This window comes from Uranotaenia lowii, chromosome 1 (assembly GCF_029784155.1).
Source record: "Uranotaenia lowii strain MFRU-FL chromosome 1, ASM2978415v1, whole genome shotgun sequence".
NCBI lineage: Eukaryota > Metazoa > Arthropoda > Insecta > Diptera > Culicidae > Uranotaenia > Uranotaenia lowii.
The window spans coordinates 129712812-129734081 of record NC_073691.1 but is presented as its reverse complement, the minus strand read 5'-3'; the positions used below and the strand labels follow the sequence as shown (position 1 = coordinate 129734081).

The window sequence follows — 21270 nt, the reverse complement described above, 5'->3', positions numbered from 1 at the left end:
TGCGCCGCGCGTGAGGTGACGATAGTCGAGTCGAGTCGGAGTCTTTTCACCTTATTCCCGAAGCCGATGTGACAGAGCATACGATTTGTGTCTCACGGTGACTACTAGATTGGGACAAGAACTCAAAAAGTTCATGCTAACAGACGTTTCTCACCTAAAGCGACTACTGGAATCGGGTGACTCGACTATCGTCACCTCACGCGCGGCGCAGAATAAGGGGGATAGTGATTGGCCACTTTGCTAAGCAGCGACGATTAAAAATTTATCAAACACCTCGGCAATCGGCAACCCTTCCTTTTGTTTGGTTCCGACACTTGGAAGATGTTTGATAGATGTCTGGTCAACATGAAATGTCGTCAGTGAAGTCGCCGTTGCTGATGTTGATGAAAATTCTGGTTTGGGGATTCAGCGACAATACTTCTTCAGGAGGTGTTCTCTTTATGCCACTACAGTTACCGATTTTCAGCTATCAACAAAAAACAATTAAAATGCCTTTTTAAAGGTTTCTATCTTCTTTTTTAAGTTTCAGTTAGATATTAAGGCGCCAGCACTAAATTTTACTTCGGAAGTCCGGACTTCCGACTTCCGAAAGACTTCCGACAAAGGAAAGTGAAGTACTAGATTGTCGGAAGTCTGTGTTTTGTTGCCAGTTCACCAGCGACGTTTCTAAAAATGTTATTAAAATTCACAATAGGAATTAGACTTCTTTAGCGCATGAACACTAAACAGTGATGTAACTCACATATTCTAGCTGTTTTATATGGTTAAATAAGTGTCCATTGTGCATATATCTCTTCTAGTAAAGCTTTCTATATGTCATTCCAACACTCCAAGCGCGTGTTCAGGATAGCTCCAAAAAAATCTACACACAACATTTCAAACTTTTGAGAAATCTTAAAAGCCTGTTCCTTCAACCCCCGTCCACATTTCCCCTCAATAATACCTTCATTCCGTATGCAAATATTTCTCTCGAAATTCAAATTTAGCCCGAGAATGAAACCAACCGAACGTGTAACATCGGCAATCAACCAACCATTTCTCATTGCGCCAAACAAATTTTTTTTGCTACTCCACCTTCGTCGTTCTTTCCTTCATTTTCGGTAATCCTTTTATCTCCAACAAAAGGAAACTGGCAAGATACGATTTGCTTGCTTCAATGAAATTGAACAACAACAGCAGAAAATTTCCATTTCTATTCAACTTCAACTTGCTGCTTGGCTCGGCTGGCTGGGTATCGGTGTAGGGTGGGGTGTCAATGTAGTTGTGTGTGGTGTGGGCGTGTGTTTCTTTTCCATTTGTGTGGGAGGGTGTATGAGATCTTTTGTACCTGTTTTGCCGGAAGGAAAAGAAACAACCAGAAGCATACATATTTCGATTTCTACCATCTTTTCAAACACTGAAAGACACTTCTCTGTCGTTTTACTTTTAAGTTTCAGTTTTGACAGAAACTCGTCTGCCGGCGAGATGGAAGTTCATCTTCAATGTTTGATGATTGAGAAGTAAGTGTGGAAAATGTTGCTCTCCTTTTTTGATAAAAACAAAAGTCGAGTATGAGTCACACTGAATTATAAAGTATTCGCAAGAAAATTCAATCCAATGGTTCCAAATTTTTATGTTTGAAATTTAAGTGCTTCCAAATTTTGCGATTCTAATTTTCGATCAAAGATATTCGATTTTCGTTTTATCGAAATAAGAGATAGGGATAATTTGTCTTAGTACTGAATGCATTATCCCACATCACTGTTGATGTTAGGGAGCTCTCAAATGTTGTAAATCAAATCCCACGAATCCGGCCGCTCTCGCAAAAGATCTAAAGTGATCAATCAGCTTACAACCAGAGGAACCCTTTCCACCCGCCATTAGAGGCTAACAGACCAGACGATTTAGCTATATCATGCTTCTTGGGCCGTGTCCGTGAGCCAGTCGGTCCGGAAAGACTTCTGGCTGTGAGCATGTCGGAGGATGGGAGCATCGAATCTTCAGCATCAAATCCACGATTGAATTTCCTACAACGACTAGCTTTTCCTGATTTCCCCTAGGAAGTGATGCGTTTGATTGATTTTCACATTTTCTCCCTTTTCGCCCAACCCCGACGACCAACGACCTTCCTCTTCCGTCAGACTAAAACGCGCCCGGCTTATCCTTGATGGATCCCGGCCATTCTGCCAAAAAACAACCAGGCACTTGGCCCCGCCAGCCAGCAGCAGCTCGACGAAGCGATTGATTTCACACGTCCCTTATTTTCTAAATGCCAATGGCCGGGAGCAGCCGCTTGGCAGCCAAAGTCGATTTTCTTCTACCTTCCTACACCGGAAGGAGCAATTGCTCGTTAACACTTTCTGCCCCAAACTTTCATTCCGACTGCTATCACGAATCACCGGACTTCTGTTTTCCCATCATTCGTTGTTGTTGTTGTTGATGTTCTGAGTGTCGGATAAAATTTGCAGAAGGATCCGTGAAATGATTGAACTTTTTGATTAGCTTCCAGCAGTAGAGGGGTTAAAGTTTTACGAAGATTTCGATAAGCCACTGTCTCGGAATCAATATGTTCCAAACTTTTTGTAGCAACATTCTACTAGGTTTTTGCTATCGTAGCATTTGAGAACGCCTTCCCGGAACTAACAAACTTAACCTGTAATCTGAAAAAAAAAATCCCTATACTCAAGATTTCCCTTCCGAGAACTCATCATCTGATTTCAGGCCTCAAGGGCCTCATTATATCCCCTCACAAGTTCTTTTCCTGGAGCATATGTATAAGTTTCATGTTTGAAGAATCTTTATCTGAACCTTCCTTGTGGGAAGAATTTATGTTAAAACATTAAGGACCGCGAAGAAATCGAAGCAGGAAAACACCAGAGTTCGGCATTCTATATCTCAGAAACCACTGCAGCCAATTCTACCAATTCAGTACATATATTGTTGTGTTAAGTTTTGTAAAGGGTGATTAAAATCAAAATTTGGTCAATATCAACTCGACGTATTTCTTTCAATTTTTCATTTAAAAAACCTGAACGGCCCTCATTTTAAAGGTGTGTGTGTGTGTAGAATGTTGCTCCTATTTTGATTTTGGAATTCACTCATCAGTTGTCAAAATGCCGTCCAAGGAAGAAGAGCAGCGTATCAAAATTTTGCTCGCGCATCGCGAAAATCCGAGCTACTCGCACGCAAAGCTGGCAAAATCGCTGAAAGTTGCCAAATCAACCATTACAAATGTAATTAAAGTGTTTGGGGAACGTTTGTCGACAGCCAGGAAGTGTGGATCGGGGGGAAATCGAAAACCGGAAGCCGCTGAGACGACAAAGAGATTGCCGGTAGTTTCAAGCGAAACCATAACCTCTATAACGAGAAACCCGACACACTTCCGTTTTTAAGTGGGTGGCTTAAGCGCCACTTCCTGATGGAAGACCACCTACCCTGTCTTAGTTTGCCCAGCTGATGAGACTCGATCGCGAGTTCCTGTTGATTCCCTATTTTGGGAAAGAAGCGAAGGGTCTTCAGGGGGAGGGGGATTCGTACTTCGGCCCTTTTGAGGCCGCCCCGAAGACGAGACGAAATCCTGCAGAAATTCGTGGAAAGGGGAGTTAGCTGTTGTTCGGCCCAAAGATAAACTACCAGGGTTTAGGCAGTCGTACAAGACTCCGCCCTCTACCCCGGTTTAGTGAAGGAATTATCGTGACTGGATTCGCGGCCAGTCTCCGCAGTAAAAACTCTAAAATGGAAAAACGCGAACAAAAAAGGAACAACTTGCAACCCCCTTTCCCAATACCTCAGTTAATTGTACATTTTAAATTCTTATTTCTTTCGAGACTTATCGAAGCCGACTATTAATTCTTCGAAAACATTCCGTTTATTGTGTTTTTCGCTGCTGTGTTTGTTTACATTTATAGTGTGTTGTTAGGCCTAAGCTTTTCCTTCTCTCTCAAAACTTTGCCGGTGGCGTTCGTGGTAGAGACGTTAAGTGGTTTGTACGATGTGGGTGCGTCCGATGTTCATTTCCACTTGTTATTATTCCGTGTGAAACGAATGACAAAATTTGATAATATGGCTACTTTATGCGGCTCGCCAGTCCGACTAATTTCATAGTCTGTCGATTTAATAGAGCGACTAAATCCTCGCGCTCGCGCAACATAAATCTTGCAAAAGTTGCGGGCGGATAACAAACGGTTCAAAGCGATCGCTGAAACAACATGTTGTTTTGGTGTGAGTACTCACGTTTTCGGTTAATTTATTGTGGGGTTTTGGGCAGCCATTACCTCACCGTTTTTGCTGATCTGCGGTGAACTACTGCGGCCCTTCTGCGGCTTACCACGCTAGTTGACGGTCATATGGTGGTAGTACTGCTGCGGTGGTTCAGTGAAAAACTTGTTGGTCGGCGGATTGCGGCGCAGCTAGAGAAGATGTTCTCTAGCTAGCCGTCGTGGTCTGCTGTTGGTTGGCAACGACGATGAAAGATGACCGCGGTTCCCCCGCGGCGCGGTGGTTCTGATGGCGGTATCACTGTTCGGCTGGGGTGTTGATGCTTGCTAGCCGCTAGCGATAAAAATATCCGCCTTAGCTGGTGTACCCAGCCATGCGCCGGTAAACCTGGTGCGTCGCGGGAACGGCGTAGGGCGACTTCTTCTAGAGTGATTATCGTGGCAAAATCTGTCGGGAAAATGTGCGGTGTTTTACCCTGCGCTCGACTTGTGCGCTTTTCTCCACAACATACCTTTTTGGTCGATTTATTCTCGCAACACTTTCGCCACGGCACTACCACTGTCCTATGCTTTTTAGGTCTAGGCTAATCGAGAGAAGTTAATTAATTAAACGCACTGATAAAGGAAACTACAAGTGTTCAAAATTACCAAGTCTGAATGTTCTTTGACGGCAAAAGATAACCGATCTTTCCTACGCTAATCACCGGGAATAAATGGGTTGGGAGATCTTTTTGTCATCTGGCTCACTGGATTAGTTTAACTTCGTAACCGAAACTACCCGATCCGACTATGTCGAATCGCTAAGTTAAACAATTAGATCGTCTCTCGCGAATTCTCGGATAGCCCTTGTCTTCCCCTTCCAAATCCGAAATTAGAAACCCATATTTTTCTTCCCCAAACTTTTAGGTTCACAACGCCAGGTATTGCAAGAAAAGTAGTCATGCAATACCTGGCTAGGCGCCCTGCAGGGATGTCTATTGAATTTATTGTTTATCAATTCGAAAAGACATACCTCTGTTAAACAGCTAATATCTTTTTTGCCTAATAAGATACGAAGTTACGGTCTTCGACAAAGTTGTTCAGCGGAAAATTTTCCTTAGGAACTTTATAAATTGGCACAAAAACTGTCAGCTGGCTCGGTTCCACAGAAGAAACAAAAAGGATATTGATTTTTCAGTACAAAATATTCAATTTTCCCATACAAACCCAAAAGTTCAAATTTACTCGAGTAAACGTTACTTAAAAATTCTACAAAAAATCATGGATGAGTTTTGGACCTTGACCGTCTTGACCTGGACCGTCTTGACGAAGCTTTATAGACCCCAGGGTTTGAGAAATTCATAAATGACCCCAAATCGACTCAGTCTACCGTTACACCTCTTTCTCCGAGATGCCGCAAATAAGCTGGGTGTATCGTCTACAACCGTGCATCGAGCCAAAAAACGAGCCGGACTATCGACTTACAAGAAGGTAGTGACTCCAAATCGCGATGATAAACAAAATACGACGGCCAAAGCGCGATCCCGGTGGCTGTACACGACGATGCTGACGAAGTTTGACTGCGCGATAATGGACGACGAAACCTACGTCAAAGCCGACTACAAGCAACTTCCGGGACAATAGTTTTATACGGCAAAAGGAAGGGTAAAGGTAGCAGATATTTTCAAGCACATGAAACTGTCAAAGTTCGCGAAGAAATATCTGGTTTGGCAAGCCATCTGTACCTGTGGCTTGAAAAGCAGCATTTTCATAGCTTCCGGGACTGTCAACCGAGAAATTTATGTGAAAGAATGTTTGAATAAACGTCTGCTGCCTTTCCTGAAGAAACACGGTTGCTCCGTACTGTTTTGGCCGGATTTGGCATCTTGTCATTGCGGTAAAAAGGCCATGGAGTGGTACGCCGCCAACAACGTGCAGGTGGTTCGCAAGGACAAGAACCCTTGAATACTCTTTTCCAACACTGTTGATGTTCTAATGTTTTTCGGACGATCATTTATTATTTTTTAAAGAACGTTCCAGAAGCCGGCATTAAAACGCTAATCACTAGTAAATCCGCTAAATTTAGTTTGTATATGTATTCGTAATCTAGCTTTAGTTTTTGAGAACTTACGGATAAACAAACGCCACCTCCTTGATGATAATAACATCCTTCATCAGTCTGTATACGCCTTTCTTTAAACGGATCTCAACCGGATGGTAATGCAACGGAACCATGCTGTAACAAGAATTTCAAAATTATAGAGACAGTAGCAGCCTTTGAGCAGGACATTACTCTTTTGAAAACCAGAAGAGATATGCTCAAAGACTGCTACAGAGCCTACGACACAACCCAAACTATGCTTGAGTAGTGGATACCTGACGAAGGAGCAAACCGTACCGAAGTTGCACTCAAATACATCTGTGGTCTCGCTATGTTTGAGAAGACGATTAAAATCATGAAATCGAATGAAAGGGCCTCATCTTTAGCCGAGATTCAGTGAGGCTTCCTTCAGTGGTGTCGGAGAAAACTGGTTGGAATGGATCGTTAAGTACAACTCATTGATTCATCGCCGATCATCTTTACCCACGATCCAGAAATTTGAGTACCGCTGCTTGGCACGACATTGGGTCTCGTGGATTTTTTACCGACCTCCAAAGCGAATTATGCCATTGCACACGACCTCCTGGTTCAAGGGTATAGTAACTCGAAGCTACTCATACAAAAACATACGCGAGAGCTTTTCGAACTGAAGCCAGTGAAGATGGCATCTTCTGCTGCTTTACGCGACTTGTTTTATTCGGCCCGCAAACACCTGAGTTGTCTACTCATCGTAGAACAACCCGTCGATTCCTGGGATTCAATACTTGTACACTTAATGGCCAATAAACTCAATTCGGCAACACGCAGAGATTGGGAATCGGCTGCATCGGGGACATCGCCGCCCAAATACGAGCAGCTAGAAGGTTGAATTGTTAATTTTTGGAACCAATCCAATCTGCAACATTGGAACCACCGCCAACAAAACGGTTCAAACCGGAAATACGTGCACTCACGGTAAACCAGCTATTTGAGAAGCAAGGATGTGTCGCTTGTGGCAGTGATCCTGCTTTGCTAGCTGCAACCGATTCAATGCGAAATCGATCGATGAGAAAATCAAGCAAATGGTTAATGGGTTGGTCAGGTCCTAAACCTTTTTTGTATACTCTTGCTAGTTCGAACAACACTACAACTCCAGCAGAGAAGAAGGCATATCAATTCAAACCAAAATCAATTGCTAATTCCGAGCCGGTTTTCGATCAGATCGGACGGATCGAAGGTGATCACAACATCCAGCAAAGGGTCATCTGCGACGACACCGTATGTTACGAACGAGTCAACTGTCGTAACTCCGGAGCTGATAGGTCAAAATATCGTCAACCCGTCATAATTTCAATGAAACTTGATTTTTTCTCAAAGGCTAGAAACATTGACTTAGGTTACTATCTAAAATTAGTGGTACAGTTCTTGATTTAAGAACTCTGCATATATACCATCACTGATTTTAAAAGTAATTGGAACAAACGATTAACCTGTAAATACTTCATTCAATATTCACTTTAAACCAATTACGGACATCAACACACTTCATGAAACACAATCGAAATTGCTAGATAGGACTTTATCTAGATGCTGCATCAAATGAAGGTCAAGTTAATCATGCTCAAACGTTTGACCAAGTCTTTCAAAAATATTCAAACGAGATATGCTCCCCAAGGTCCTGTCAGCTTCACACGAACGAAAACCCAATATTTATTCAAACTTCTATTCTCGTTCATGCTGGCTGGCTGGACCAGAACCATTCCTTTCTATTATCACGTCAGAATATTCCGTCCATTTTTCCTCAACGTGTTCGGTTCTCTATTTGGAAAATGACCACCTCATCCGGTGTCCCCCCGATTTTCCCAGGAATCAAGCACTGGACGACCACCAACTTCTAACCGGTCGACGAGAAATACACTTATTTATGCATTATGTATAGTGCATAGAAAAACAGAGTGGTATCCGAAGAAAAGCTTCCGCCGGTCGTCTGGAGCGGATCCTTTTGTCTTGTCTTTGAAACGATGAAAGCTGACCCACATCTCGTCTCGTGCTCCGTCTCCTGACGACAGTCACTCTATAATTTACAGTCCTTCTCTGCAACCCATTTCGATGAAGGACGGAAAAGAATACATAGTACCTCTAGATACTTTGACTTGGAACGGAAGAAGGGTGTAAAAATAGTCACTTCTTGATCTGAACCACTCGTTCCCGTTCCCGGGACACAGCGCAGTCATTTCGAGCTGGACCCACCGGAAATGGAATGTCAGCTTATTTGTGCTGATGCTGCAGACTTGTTAGGGTAATCGGTTAGGTACCTATCCATCGGTCGGATGGCGATTTGTTGAACTTAAAAGGAATGAAAGCTGAGAAGAAGAAAAAACACATTAATTCATGTTGTTGGTTTTAACTTGCTGACTTACATTTTAAAACAGTATGAAATTTCACTTAGTGTTTTATGTGTACTTTTCAATAATTTTTTATACATTTAGATTTTTGAGACGGGATTGTGATATAGCTCAGTTGGCAAGTCAGTTGTCTTCTGAGCCGATATCCGATCCGATATCGAGCACGGATCAATTATTTTGAAATGTTAGAATCGGACAGGGCTGAGCCTAACGCAACACAATAGTTGGTCTAGCGTGGTTCGCACCGCAAAACTTACAGTGCGAACGAACAAGCACTTACAGTATGCAAAAAAAGTTTATCCACTCCCAGCGAAAAACAAGATTTATTCCAAAAAACCCTACGGAAAATTAAAACACAGTTAATTGTTGTTCAGTTTATTATTTTTTATGTTAAAACAAAGTCAATTCATTCAAGTTCCAAACAAAAAAACATATTCTGTTGCATTTGAGATATGATGTTAAAAAAAATATAAATAATAACGAAAAAAAAAGTTTATCCCACCCTCTGGCTCACATAGCTTTAATACTTCGTGTGATCTTTGGCTTCAAAAACTGCTTGACAACGTCGTGGCATTGATTCAACAAGCTTAGCAGTTGTTTCCGGAGTGATTTCGTCCCATTCAGTTGAGATTACCTGCCGCAATTGCTGGATGCTTGTTGGTTTTTGCTCCTGAACCTTAATTTTCAAAATTGACCAGCGATGCTCGATGGGATTAAGGTCGGAAGACTGTGCTGGCCACGCCATAACCTTGATACGCTTTTCTTTGAACCATTGTGAAACCAGCTTTGAGGTGTGTTTCGATCTCCGTCTTGTTGGAACGTATATCTGCTCCCCAACTTTAGCTTTTGTGCAGATGCTGGTAGTTTCTGCTTCAAAATATCCAAATAAACCTCCTTAGTCATGATTTCATCGGTGAATTCAAGTTCTCCAACGCCGGATGTAGCTATAGATCCCCACACCATGACTCTACCTGCAAATGGAAATCAAAGTTATGCTCAGTTGGCTGAAAAATCAATGTGTGTTAAGTAACGCACCACCGCCATGCTTGACTGTAGGCCACAAATACTCCTTTTTCAAACTTTCACCGGTTCGCCGCCATTTTCTTGTGATACCATCTGTTCGCTACGAAAGCTGCCAGCAGCAGCGAGCGATTCCCAACACGCGACGCCGATGTCTAGCAACGACGCCCGGAGCACTCACGAGAAGAGAAGAGTGCCACACAGACGCGAGAGTACGGCGCCGAGAGAGCGAGAAGGCTGCTCTCGCTGAAAGATTATGCGCGACGCGCCTAGCAGGTTCTAGGCGTTTCCATCTGGCGCAAGCACGTGGTCCTGTGCTTGCGTGACAGCCTATTTAAGGGCGCATTCTCAATGCGCCTTGAGTTAGTTCCATTTAGTAAGCAGTGTAGTTAAGTTGTGTATAAATAGAGTTGTGAAGAGAAATAAATGTTACAAGAGAAAAAGAAGGAAATTTTATTGGTGTTCCTGCCTTTCTCGTCTTGGAGTTTGATTCTCTGCTCTGTTCCACTGCTTGGATCTCCGGTAGTGATTGGTGACGCAATCCCGGTTCTTGTCAGAACCAAACCAAGAGTTTAGTCTTCCCGCGTCCAGACCAATACTACCGATCCAGTCTGCCGTGTCTACTGAAGAGAAGGCTCTCTTCAGACACGTGTATCTCTGTGCGCTGTTCGCACATCGCTTGCCAGTCCGGAAACTATCAGTCCACTAGCAGATCCACCCGTGTGAGTCACACGTTAAAAAACACCATCTGACCCAAATAACATTACTTTCGACTCATCTGACCAAATCACCTTATTCCAGTCATCACTGGTCCATGAAATGTGGTCCAGGGCCCACTTCAATCTTTTTTTTTATATATTTTTTGCGGACAACCATGGCTTCTTAAGCGCTGTCAGTTGAATGGAAAGTTCGCTTTCAATCTGTTTCCTATTTTCGGAGCAGATAGTCCCCGGTCCAGCTCTGCCTTCTTCACGATAGCTCTGTCAATTCGGCCTGTAGTCTTTGAAGGACGCCCCGATCGCTTAGCTGGTGAGATTGAGCCACGCTGTGTGTACCCCTGAACAATCCTAGCAACCGTATCTTTATTAAATTGGTCAATATCGGCAATACTACGGTAGCTTTTGCCGGTTTTGTGATGTTCAACAATCAAATTTCGGATGCTGATCGAAATTTGTGCTTTTTTGGGCATTTTGCAACCAATTACTTCCAATTTCGAACACGAAACACGAAACGAAAACTTCAAGAGCGCTAAATGACAGTTAGACACAATGTTTACATTCAAGAAAGCAGCAGGCTACACACTAAAACTTTGTAAAACACACTAAAATTGTAGTATCCATTTGAGGGTGGATAAACTTTTTTGCGTATTTTTTACCCTTTTTCATAATTTACCTCATAAAACTCCGAGAAAAATAGAAACGTCGTATTTTCAATGGCAATATGATAAATAAACATAAAATGATAAATTGTGGAGGAACGTTCAAGAAATTAACTTGATTTTCACCAGAAGAAAACATTAGGGGTGAGTCGGGATACTTGATCCCCTTTTCTTATTTTCACCATATCTTTTTGGAAAAAAATAGCAACTCGCACCCTATTACATTTTCTGACAGCGTGTAACTTCAAGTTTCTATGTTTCAAAAATTAGATCGATACTTGAACCCGTAGATGAACTAGAAGCATTTTCATGGGAGTAAAAAAATTGCGATACTTTTGAAGTTAAGGGAGACTTGATCCTCTATTGAAGGAGACTTGCTCCTTTATTCAGGAAGCCCTAATCCTTGGAAAAAAATCAAACAAAACCTCAAGATAGAATGTCAATTGACTTTTTTGCTCATGTTTTCTATCATTTCACAATTTATAACTGACAGTAGAAGAAAATTGTATAACTTTGTCTCGACGCTAATGACATTGCATACTTACAGGCGCTATTTTTTTTTTTAAATTATATTAGCCCTATTCTCCAGACAATTGTTGGATAAATATTAGTCATTGGATAAACATTAGTAATCTCGTAATCAGCAATGATCACGATCAATTCAGAAGAAGAATATACCGTTTTTAACTCTAGGGATCAATTGAACCCATAATCAACAGTTTAGAAAACTTCTGAAAAAAGTCGAGAGTTTTCCATTGCTTTGAAATAACGGTACTCCGAAGTTCATATTACGCTCGAACGATTGATAAGTTGGAACAAATATTTTGGTTATAATTTTTTCATCTAAGGAACATTTTAAAGTGATGAAAAAAGATCTTGAAGTCACATTTCGTGAAATTTTTCAAACAAAGTTATTACTCAAACAATAATTTTTTTTAAAAATTTAAGCTAAAAGCATTGTTGTTTTGCTCCATTTGGCATATTTTGCTAGAACATTTGATCTTTGTAGGACATTCCAATTTTGAGATATAGCTAAGGAATCAAGTATCCCCAGGGATCAAGTATCCTCACTCTCCCCTACAATTGTAAATTTGTGAGGTGGGTGGATAAACTGTTTTATATTTATATAGGGTAAGAACACTATATATTGAACACCATCTTTGGGATTCAACACATTTGTGGCCAATAAAAAATAACGAAAGGTTTTTCTGATAAAATTTTGATAGCGTAGCTTAAGCTTATTTCTCTGCTTCGAATCGATAAATTTTTTTCGTGGAAATATGTTTTAAAATTATTATTTAAGCATTTTTATTCAAAATTACTTTTGTTCCAATGATTAAACACAATGATTCAAATATTGAACAGGCAATGTTCTAATTATTGAACACGTAAACATTGAATATCATTGCATATATTCAGGGGTATTTCGCTTGATAGTATGCCTTGCAGGGGCGATTTTGGTTAAGCTAGCAACCAAGAAACAGTTTGTTTACATTTCCAAACCCCAACCGATGTTTGTTCAATAACTGGTACATGCATCTCTTTTCGAAACGAGTACTGCAAGATTGAACGTTCAATAATTGAAACATTGGCGTTTTCTGTGATCCAATGATTGAACACTTTAATTTGTTAAATTTTAAGAAAATAAGGATAATAAAGGCTGCCACTCTTCCAGAAATCATTCAAAAAGACTTAGTTTAAAACACTCATGTCATAATCTTAGACATTTATTTGTCTTTTATCCAATTTTTTCCCCAATCAAAAATAGGCAGTTTTCTTCATCCAGTCGAAAAACCAAGCCAAAATTTGAACACATATTCAAGTTTCGGGGATTGTGGCTTTAACAGTCCGGGATTCTTGATAAAAATTTGAACATAGGTATAAAATGCTTCAACAGTGGCACAACGAATTTTGATTCATTTTTCTACTGTGTATTATTGTTTTAATCGGTAAATGTTTTACTAGTGTTCAATATCTGGGACCTGTTCAATAACTAGTGCTTCTACCCTACTGTATATCTACGATGCAGTTAGCGGACAGTCATTGAAAAACATATCCGGTGCAACTGAGCTGTGATCAATGTTTGCTTTTGGGCTCAAACTTACGGATGTCGCCTCAGAAAGCAAATGACTGGTTAACTGAGCTTTATTTCAAGACCCACTCCATTTCTCCGGTATCCCATGTAAATGCAACTTTTTATTTTAGCTATTGCTATGCAAAAAAAGAATTGATCTGAAAGGAAAGGAAAACATGATACTGATTCCAGTGAGACGCATGAGGCTAAACTTTTAGAGAGCTTTCCTTCTCCTGCACTGAGTCAAGCGTTTAGTAGACTAAGGCAGTCATTGTACAGAAGCATTTCGCTAGCGTTTGATATCAAGCTCGTGTGTTAATCAAATTTGTTGCATAACTGCCGGGCGCAAACATTTCGATGACATGGCCTTGAAGCCGCCTATATTTATATTTAATTCGCCTTTTGTTATACCGCTGTAAAGACTTGCATTGGCCGTTTTAGACCATTAAAAGATAATAAATCGACAATTTGTGTAAGAGTGACTTTGCTTGAAGTTAAATTCCATGAAAAAAAAATCGACAAAGTTTACTCGAGTATGCTAGAACAAGAAAAACACATTGACACAAGAAAGGCTGTCGTGATTCTACGTGAACTTCTCGGTCGTTTCTCATATCCCACCTCTTCACTTTTTTTCATTAAGATTGCTTCCATTCAAGGTTTGTTACGGATATTTGAGCAGCGGCTAGACCAGCCAAGGCAAGGTACTCTAAGAGTACGGAACCTCAGGGCCGGCTGGCTACTGGGTAACCAAGGACTTTTCGGGTAAAATACAACAAATCGGGAAATTCATGTTACTTTGCGGTTTTATTGATGTTTTTATGTGGCGTGTTGTCTGTGTGTATAAAACAATGTTCTGTGTAATTTGTGGCGTGTATTTGACTCACTAACCGTGATTGTGCTGCAGTTGCTGTAGCGTCGCGACGTCGTGGTTCCAGAATCCCAGTTCCGGAAGCAGGAGGGCCGTCAATGTATTGGCGTATTGACGGGGTGCCGAAACCGTCGGCGCCAGCGGGCGTTGCTGGACTCGGTCGTTGCAGGCGTCTTCCTTCATAGGCTTTTAATCGGTCTGCCCACGAGAGTGCCCCGTATCCGGACAGACCGAGAAGGGAAATTCTCCTTGATGGTTAGAGGTCCTCAGACCCCGAGAACGCTGTTGATGGTCCTTTACGTTGAGGCGCGAGACCACAAGGGATCTGCGGGCCGAACCGTGAAGAGGTCAAACCGGTATTCGGGTGAATTCCGTGGACGTTCACAAACACTATACAGAAACTTGACTACACTCACGGACGCCTGGTATAGAAGAGAGCCCGAAATATGGAAGCAAGCTTCCTTTTCGACTTTTTCATTCCATTTTCCACATGATCCTCCTTTTCCTCCATTGACAGCAGCTTGCAGCATATGTAGCCTACTGTGGTGCTATCTTGGTGTCAGACTGAACAAGGAACATGAATTTTCTAGAGCTAAACATTCAAAACTACAAAAGAAGACAAAAATCAAACAATTTGTAACCAACCGGTTACACTATCCACCACTCCAGTGAAAAAATGTGAAAATACGAAGTGTTTTGCATTTTTTTGTTTCCAGAACAATCCTTCGCATTTATCGAATTGTGGCAGACATATTACATTTAAAACGACAAAGCATAATTAAATTTTTCATATTTGCAATGCATCTTACGGGCTAAACATGCATAAAATAATAAATAAAAACAAACTTCAATTCAACGTGCACTGAAAATTAAAATTATTTTAAGACTATGGTGAATAAATAAATAAATAAATAAATGATAAACAGGCCAAATTATAAATAAACGTGCACGAATCATTAAAAGTATCTTACAACTAGAGAATAATAAATTAACATGAATATCACAGATCATATTTGAGAACGCACATTAAATAAAAATCCAAACGTGATAATAAATAACACACAACAGGTTAAATTCATTTAAACGTGCATCACAAATATAATCTAAAACTATTCACTTAACTTATATCACTATTGTAATTACATGCACAATCAAGCTTCCAATTTCCACTTTATTTGTTTCACCAAAATCAACATAATTTTAATTAAAAAAAAAACAATTTAAAATAAACTAAAATACTTATCACTATGTTGCGCAACACTTAAACGATCGATCGTACTAAACTGTTACAACAAAAAAATATTTAAATAAATAATTAATTACAGTACCCTATAAATAATAAGTATATACAACACCCTATTTGGAGATTAGATCACTTTGATCACCGTGATCCTCACGAACGGGCAAATTGCTGGCGGGCAATATCTCACCGATCGGATTCTGACCGATCTGTCAACCAGCGTCAACGTCATTATGCGTGTTTTGGTTTATTTACGAACATATTATGCTTGCAAAAACGTTAGTTTTAAGCAGTTCGTTTGCGGTTTTGAATGCAGTATTGCATCGCTATGGTGAGGTGAGTTTTTCTATTTGATTAGGACGTGTCGGGTACGATTTTTTTTTTTAATTTCAGATAGACGATCATCACAAAAATTGGAAGAAATTACTGCGCTGCCCAATGTCATCTTTTGGGGTCAAAAGAGACATGCAGCCAAATAAAAAACATTTCCGGAGCACCATATCAATACCTTTGCGGCGAAAGATGAAATAGGTGAGTACATTAAACATTCAATTACCATTTTATAATGATTAAAGTGATCATTCTTTTGATTAGGTTCGGAGCTGACTAGTGCTCGTTGGGCAATCCCCTCACGAACACCCCACATACCGCAGCACCATGGAAGAGCCACAACGGGATTCCTCTTCCATCGTCAGCGGATGCTTGTGCCGTTTTGAATTACTGGATTGATTCTCAAGGTAGGTATATGTAATTCAGCATTTTTAATAACATTTTTATTATTGTGTGACCAGACACCCGCTTTGACTTAACGACTAGCTAAGTTACCTAAACTCTAGTCTTATGCGTGGGTGTGTCAAGGCCTACATAGCCGTTTTTTTTTTAATTTTTGTTTTTCTTTTGCACAGGATTCCTACGAAGTCGCGCCACCGACTCAACGTTGACTTTCCAATTCTCGCAGGCCGTGACGTGCAAAGTCAAAGTTTAAGCCACTCGAATTAAAAGTCAAGTTGGTCAGTGCTTTTTCAACTTTCATGAAAAATCCTATGAACCTAAAAAGAACAAACATGTATAAAATTTACTAAATATCACAAAATAAATAAACATTTATATCACAGTATTGTTTTTCATATCACATTCCGAATTCAATAAACCTATTCCAAGCCGTTTTTTTTTAAATTCAATCAATGAAAGTTTAAGCATTATTTGATTTCTTTCGAACTTTGGAAGATTTGGCCTTTTTGAAGAAGGGTTCCAAGCGAGCATCTACAAGACACTCAATCATTCGCATCATTTCTTCCTCTAACTTGTTGTAGCTCTCAGGCTCTATGGTTCTGTAACCGGAAGTACTTGAATCGTAATGCTTTTTGTTGGGAGGGTTATGTTTCAGGTAACACCCTTCACTTCCGGATCCCGATCTTGAATTCGACTTATTGTGTTGGGATGATTTACTAGAGGGTTCAGATAAATCATAATAGGAGTCATAATTTAGCGAATTGGAATCATAAATTGAATGTGTATTTTTGGGGTAATTAACCGAAGGTTCATGTTTCTTGTACTTACAAGTGGCGATGATCGGCAGATGTCTAGTTTCTGCATCTTTGCACAGGACCTGAAGATCCTGGTGTAAAGCTTGCATGAGCTTCCGACTTCTTACCAGATCGATCGGCAAAAGTTTTCCCTGTGATTTCATCGCGTTCCATATGGCCAGTGATGATTCCAAATCGGCAGCTAACGATCCCACCGGGTAATTGGGATGCGATGAGTGTACCGGACACGGCATTTCCGCAGACTCATCGCTGTCCGAATCATCAGCGTCGTAGTCCGTCGATTGAAATTCCACCGGCACATATTTCACTTTAGTTTTAATTCTTTTTCGTTTCACCATTCTTGTTTTGTTTATGTTATCGGCAGTTTGACAATTTGCTATGTGCTGCAAAGAAAATCGGTGTGGGTTAAAAGTGTTGCCATGTTGATTGTTGTTAAAAATTATGCAAAATAAAATTATGCTTTGTTAAAACATGAACATTAAACATAAATTTTCTCAAACAACGCGAACAACCAAAACCATCGAATTCTTCGACGGGAAAAATGGTTTTGGAAAACGATTAAAGTCCTTCTTCTGGTCGGGACCTTCTCTAAACACAAAACATCATACTCAGCACGTTTTTCCAACAAAATAGTGGGATAATGTACGGCGACAGCCATTCGTGGATCGCACGAATCCCTGCCACCTCCCGTCAGAAAAAAATCCTTAGATTTTTGTATTCTACGCGGTCGTCTCTTGGTTACCTTTCGCGGACTTTTAGTTGGGCGCCATTTGTTACGATATTTGAGCAGCGGCTAGACCAGCCAAGGCAAGGTACTCTAAGAGTACGGAACCTCAGGGCCGGCTGGCTACTGGGTAACCAAGGACTTTTCGGGTAAAATACAACAAATCGGGAAATTCATGTTACTTTGCGGTTTTATTGATGTTTTTATGTGGCGTGTTGTCTGTGTGTATAAAACAATGTTCTGTGTAATTTGTGGCGTGTATTTGACTCACTAACCGTGATTGTGCTGCAGTTGCTGTAGCGTCGCGACGTCGTGGTTCCAGAATCCCAGTTCCGGAAGCAGGAGGGCCGTCAATGTATTGGCGTATTGACGGGGTGCCGAAACCGTCGGCGCCAGCGGGCGTTGCTGGACTCGGTCGTTGCAGGCGTCTTCCTTCATAGGCTTTTAATCGGTCTGCCCACGAGAGTGCCCCGTATCCGGACAGACCGAGAAGGGAAATTCTCCTTGATGGTTAGAGGTCCTCAGACCCCGAGAACGCTGTTGATGGTCCTTTACGTTGAGGCGCGAGACCACAAGGGATCTGCGGGCCGAACCGTGAAGAGGTCAAACCGGTATTCGGGTGAATTCCGTGGACGTTCACAAACACTATACAGAAACTTGACTACACTCACGGACGCCTGGTATAGAAGAGAGCCCGAAATATGGAAGCAAGCTTCCTTTTCGACTTTTTCATTCCATTTTCCACATGATCCTCCTTTTCCTCCATTGACAGCAGCTTGCAGCATATGTAGCCTACTGTGGTGCTATCTTGGTGTCAGACTGAACAAGGAACATGAATTTTCTAGAGCTAAACATTCAAAACTACAAAAGAAGACAAAAATCAAACAATTTGTAACCAACCGGTTACAGGTTGAGTTGAACTCTGTTTTGATTATGTTTGTATGGTTGATCTTATTCAATTCGAAAAAATATTTCTATCATAAACAAGTTATATGAAACCTCGCAATAGCGACAAAGGGGTCATGCAAGCATTATCAAATTACACTTCAGAGTTTGTGTTTTCCGAGAAACGTAGCCAATTACGCCAAATTGCCGGATGCAAAAGATTGTTTCGATTGTCGGAAAAACCACAAGAAAAATATATTTCTCCGAATTTCGTGTTTTATCGCTATCAACTGGGTAAACATCATTCGGGATACGTTTACACACTCAAACTTGTTGTCGATAGCCGAATTTCCCGAGTCTGGCTGGGCGCAGCGGTTTGTTTGACTTGCGGTTCCGATACCAAAACACAAACAAATAATCCGGGCGTCTTCTTTTCCCTCTCCAAAGCTGAATCTGAAAAACAGCGCGGGAACCGAAGACGAGTGGCACCCACACATTTCATCAATCAACCAGCGACGTTGTCAATAATCACGACGACATCCGCCGGAAAATCCAGCTCCAGCCCATCTCTCTGGCAGTATCTACTGGGATACAGGATAAATAAACACGAGCCGCAGAGAAGAGAAGACATACATAGCTACAGTGTTTGCGGCCTTATTTTCATTTCCCGCTAAACAACATATCCGGAAAATGAAAATAAATCAGCGTGGAGGCGTGAAATTGAAGTTATCATTTCAGCGTGTCCTTTCACGCACTGAACGGGGTTGATTCTATCGACGATGGAAGGATTCGGAGCTGGGTTCAGAAAATAATTTACCGAGCCGTGTGCTTACTGAAACATGTACGTAGATCCAGACGAATTTCATTTATGTTTTTAAATCAGATAAAATCTTTTGATGGAATTTTCTCTGATAAATTTGCCTACATACCTATACAGTACTCGCTCGTAATTCGGACGCTTTTGAATCGGACAAGTTCGGTAATTGGACTTTTATTCGTGAATCTGCCACTTTATTCGTAGCTAAGCTCTGTAATCACACAAGCGACTACCGAATGGAGAGTGTTGCGCCTGTAACGCATCTCAATTTCGGAAATGTTGATATTTTAGCCCAACTTTGGTAATTGCACATTTTCGATAACCAGACACACTCCTTGGTCCCATCACACAGTAGTTTAAAACTTAAAAAAAGTTGGCAAATACTAATGAAAATGTTGTTATTTACTGATGATTGTATGCGGAAAGTTGAAAGGATTTTTTTTTCAATGTTTGTTATTTTTTCTGAAATTTCCAAAACTGGTTTTGAGACTCATACTGAAAAATTGAGTTTTAATTGAATAATATGAATATTGTTAAAATTAAGTTTGGGCTTCGAAATTCTACTAGGTTAGTTGTATTAAAACAATACAACTGATGTTTTATAGTGAATTTACCGATTTATCGAAAAAACAATGTTTGATTTACTTTGTAAATAAACATTGAAATTTTCATTTCTTTTATCAAACATGCTGCAGCGCTATCAGAGTAACAGAGTAGATCGATTTTTTTATCATCGAATTTTGGGTTCTCAACCAAGTGAAACTTTATTAGTTCATGATATTGAGGACGTTTTCATCTCATTACTGTAAAATAGATTATAAAATATCACTTCAGTGTAGAAATTTATAATTTTTCACAGATATAGTTTAGGGTTAACATATTCGGGGATATCAAAAAGAGTACATTGAGATCATTTATCTAAAAAGTCCGAAGAAACGTTAAACAGTAAAGCCCCGCTTATCCGAACTCCAGTTTTCTGAGCTCCCGCGTTATCCCAGCCAAGAGGTTAACACAAGATCTATATATTTATCGAGCTTTGCGCCCGGATGATATGCAAAAAGATTACAGTAGAACTCCGCTTATCCGAGATAGTCGGGGGTTAAGTGAAACCTCGGTTGAGTGAAACCTCGGATTAAACTAAATACATTGACGAGCCCTATCCTTTTGCTCTGGTATTGCATATCATCAAGGCGCATAGCTTTTGCATGGTTTTTGCATGTTTTTTTTTTATATTTTTATCCACGTTTCTGGCAAGTTTAGATTTTAAACTTGCCAAAAACGTAAGCTCAATTCAAATACATTTTTACATGGATTTTAGTTTAAAATGGTGGCTCGGATAACACGGAAGATCGGATAACCGGAGTTCGCATGAACAGGGTTCTAATGTACTCATTTCGTGGTATCTGAGGTGGCACCGAGAAACTACAATATAATCAAATTCTGTTAATGTGATGGAGGTTATGTGACTTACATGACAATAATATATTTTCTTTTAAAATACTCTTTTAAAATGTGTTCTTGTAATAAGAAGTTGTACGACTTTATGGAAAGAATTGTGCACATTATTTCAATTGTTTGTTATAAATAAAATTTGTAATTCTGGTATTATTTTATTTAATAAACTCGCTGAAGCCCAAACCCGCCTTTAGACGGGGTTCACTTCAATCATGGTTTTTACTTACTTTTTGTGCACTATGCTTTAAACCACGTTAATTTAACAGTGCACATTAATAGCAAACGTTTGATAAGCAGTTTTCAAAAGCTACAGCTCAAAGAATCTTCAAAACATAAGAAAAAACAGACATGCACAAGCGAAAAAGTACTGGCTTTGAGATGGTTAAGAAGATTGCATAATTCTAGCACATTTTTATCGTTTTTGAATCTATGTTTTCTATAAAACTGAAGCCAAAACAAATCCACTTAGATTTCGGAAGTGAAAATACATCAATTGATGTCACGGATTTTATGTTGTCAGATTTTCTAAACTTAGCATTGGGTCGCCTGAAGGGGATTTGCGTTCTAAAAATTGATCCTAACGATAAGCCAGCTGGCCATTA

General features: G+C 40.3%; 1 protein-coding gene and 1 long non-coding RNA gene across 6 annotated transcripts in view; both read left to right on the top strand.

The window, feature by feature from the left end:
- LOC129740007 (disintegrin and metalloproteinase domain-containing protein 10) overlaps nucleotides 1–21270 on the top strand; it is a 776101-nt gene that overhangs the window by 537200 nt on the left and 217631 nt on the right. The gene's annotated exons all lie outside the window — the stretch shown is intronic.
- Nucleotides 15462–16272, top strand: LOC129740011 (uncharacterized). Its single transcript, XR_008736070.1, has 4 exons — nucleotides 15462–15576; nucleotides 15634–15771; nucleotides 15835–15977; nucleotides 16146–16272. It is a non-coding gene; the product is annotated as an uncharacterized LOC129740011 (long non-coding RNA).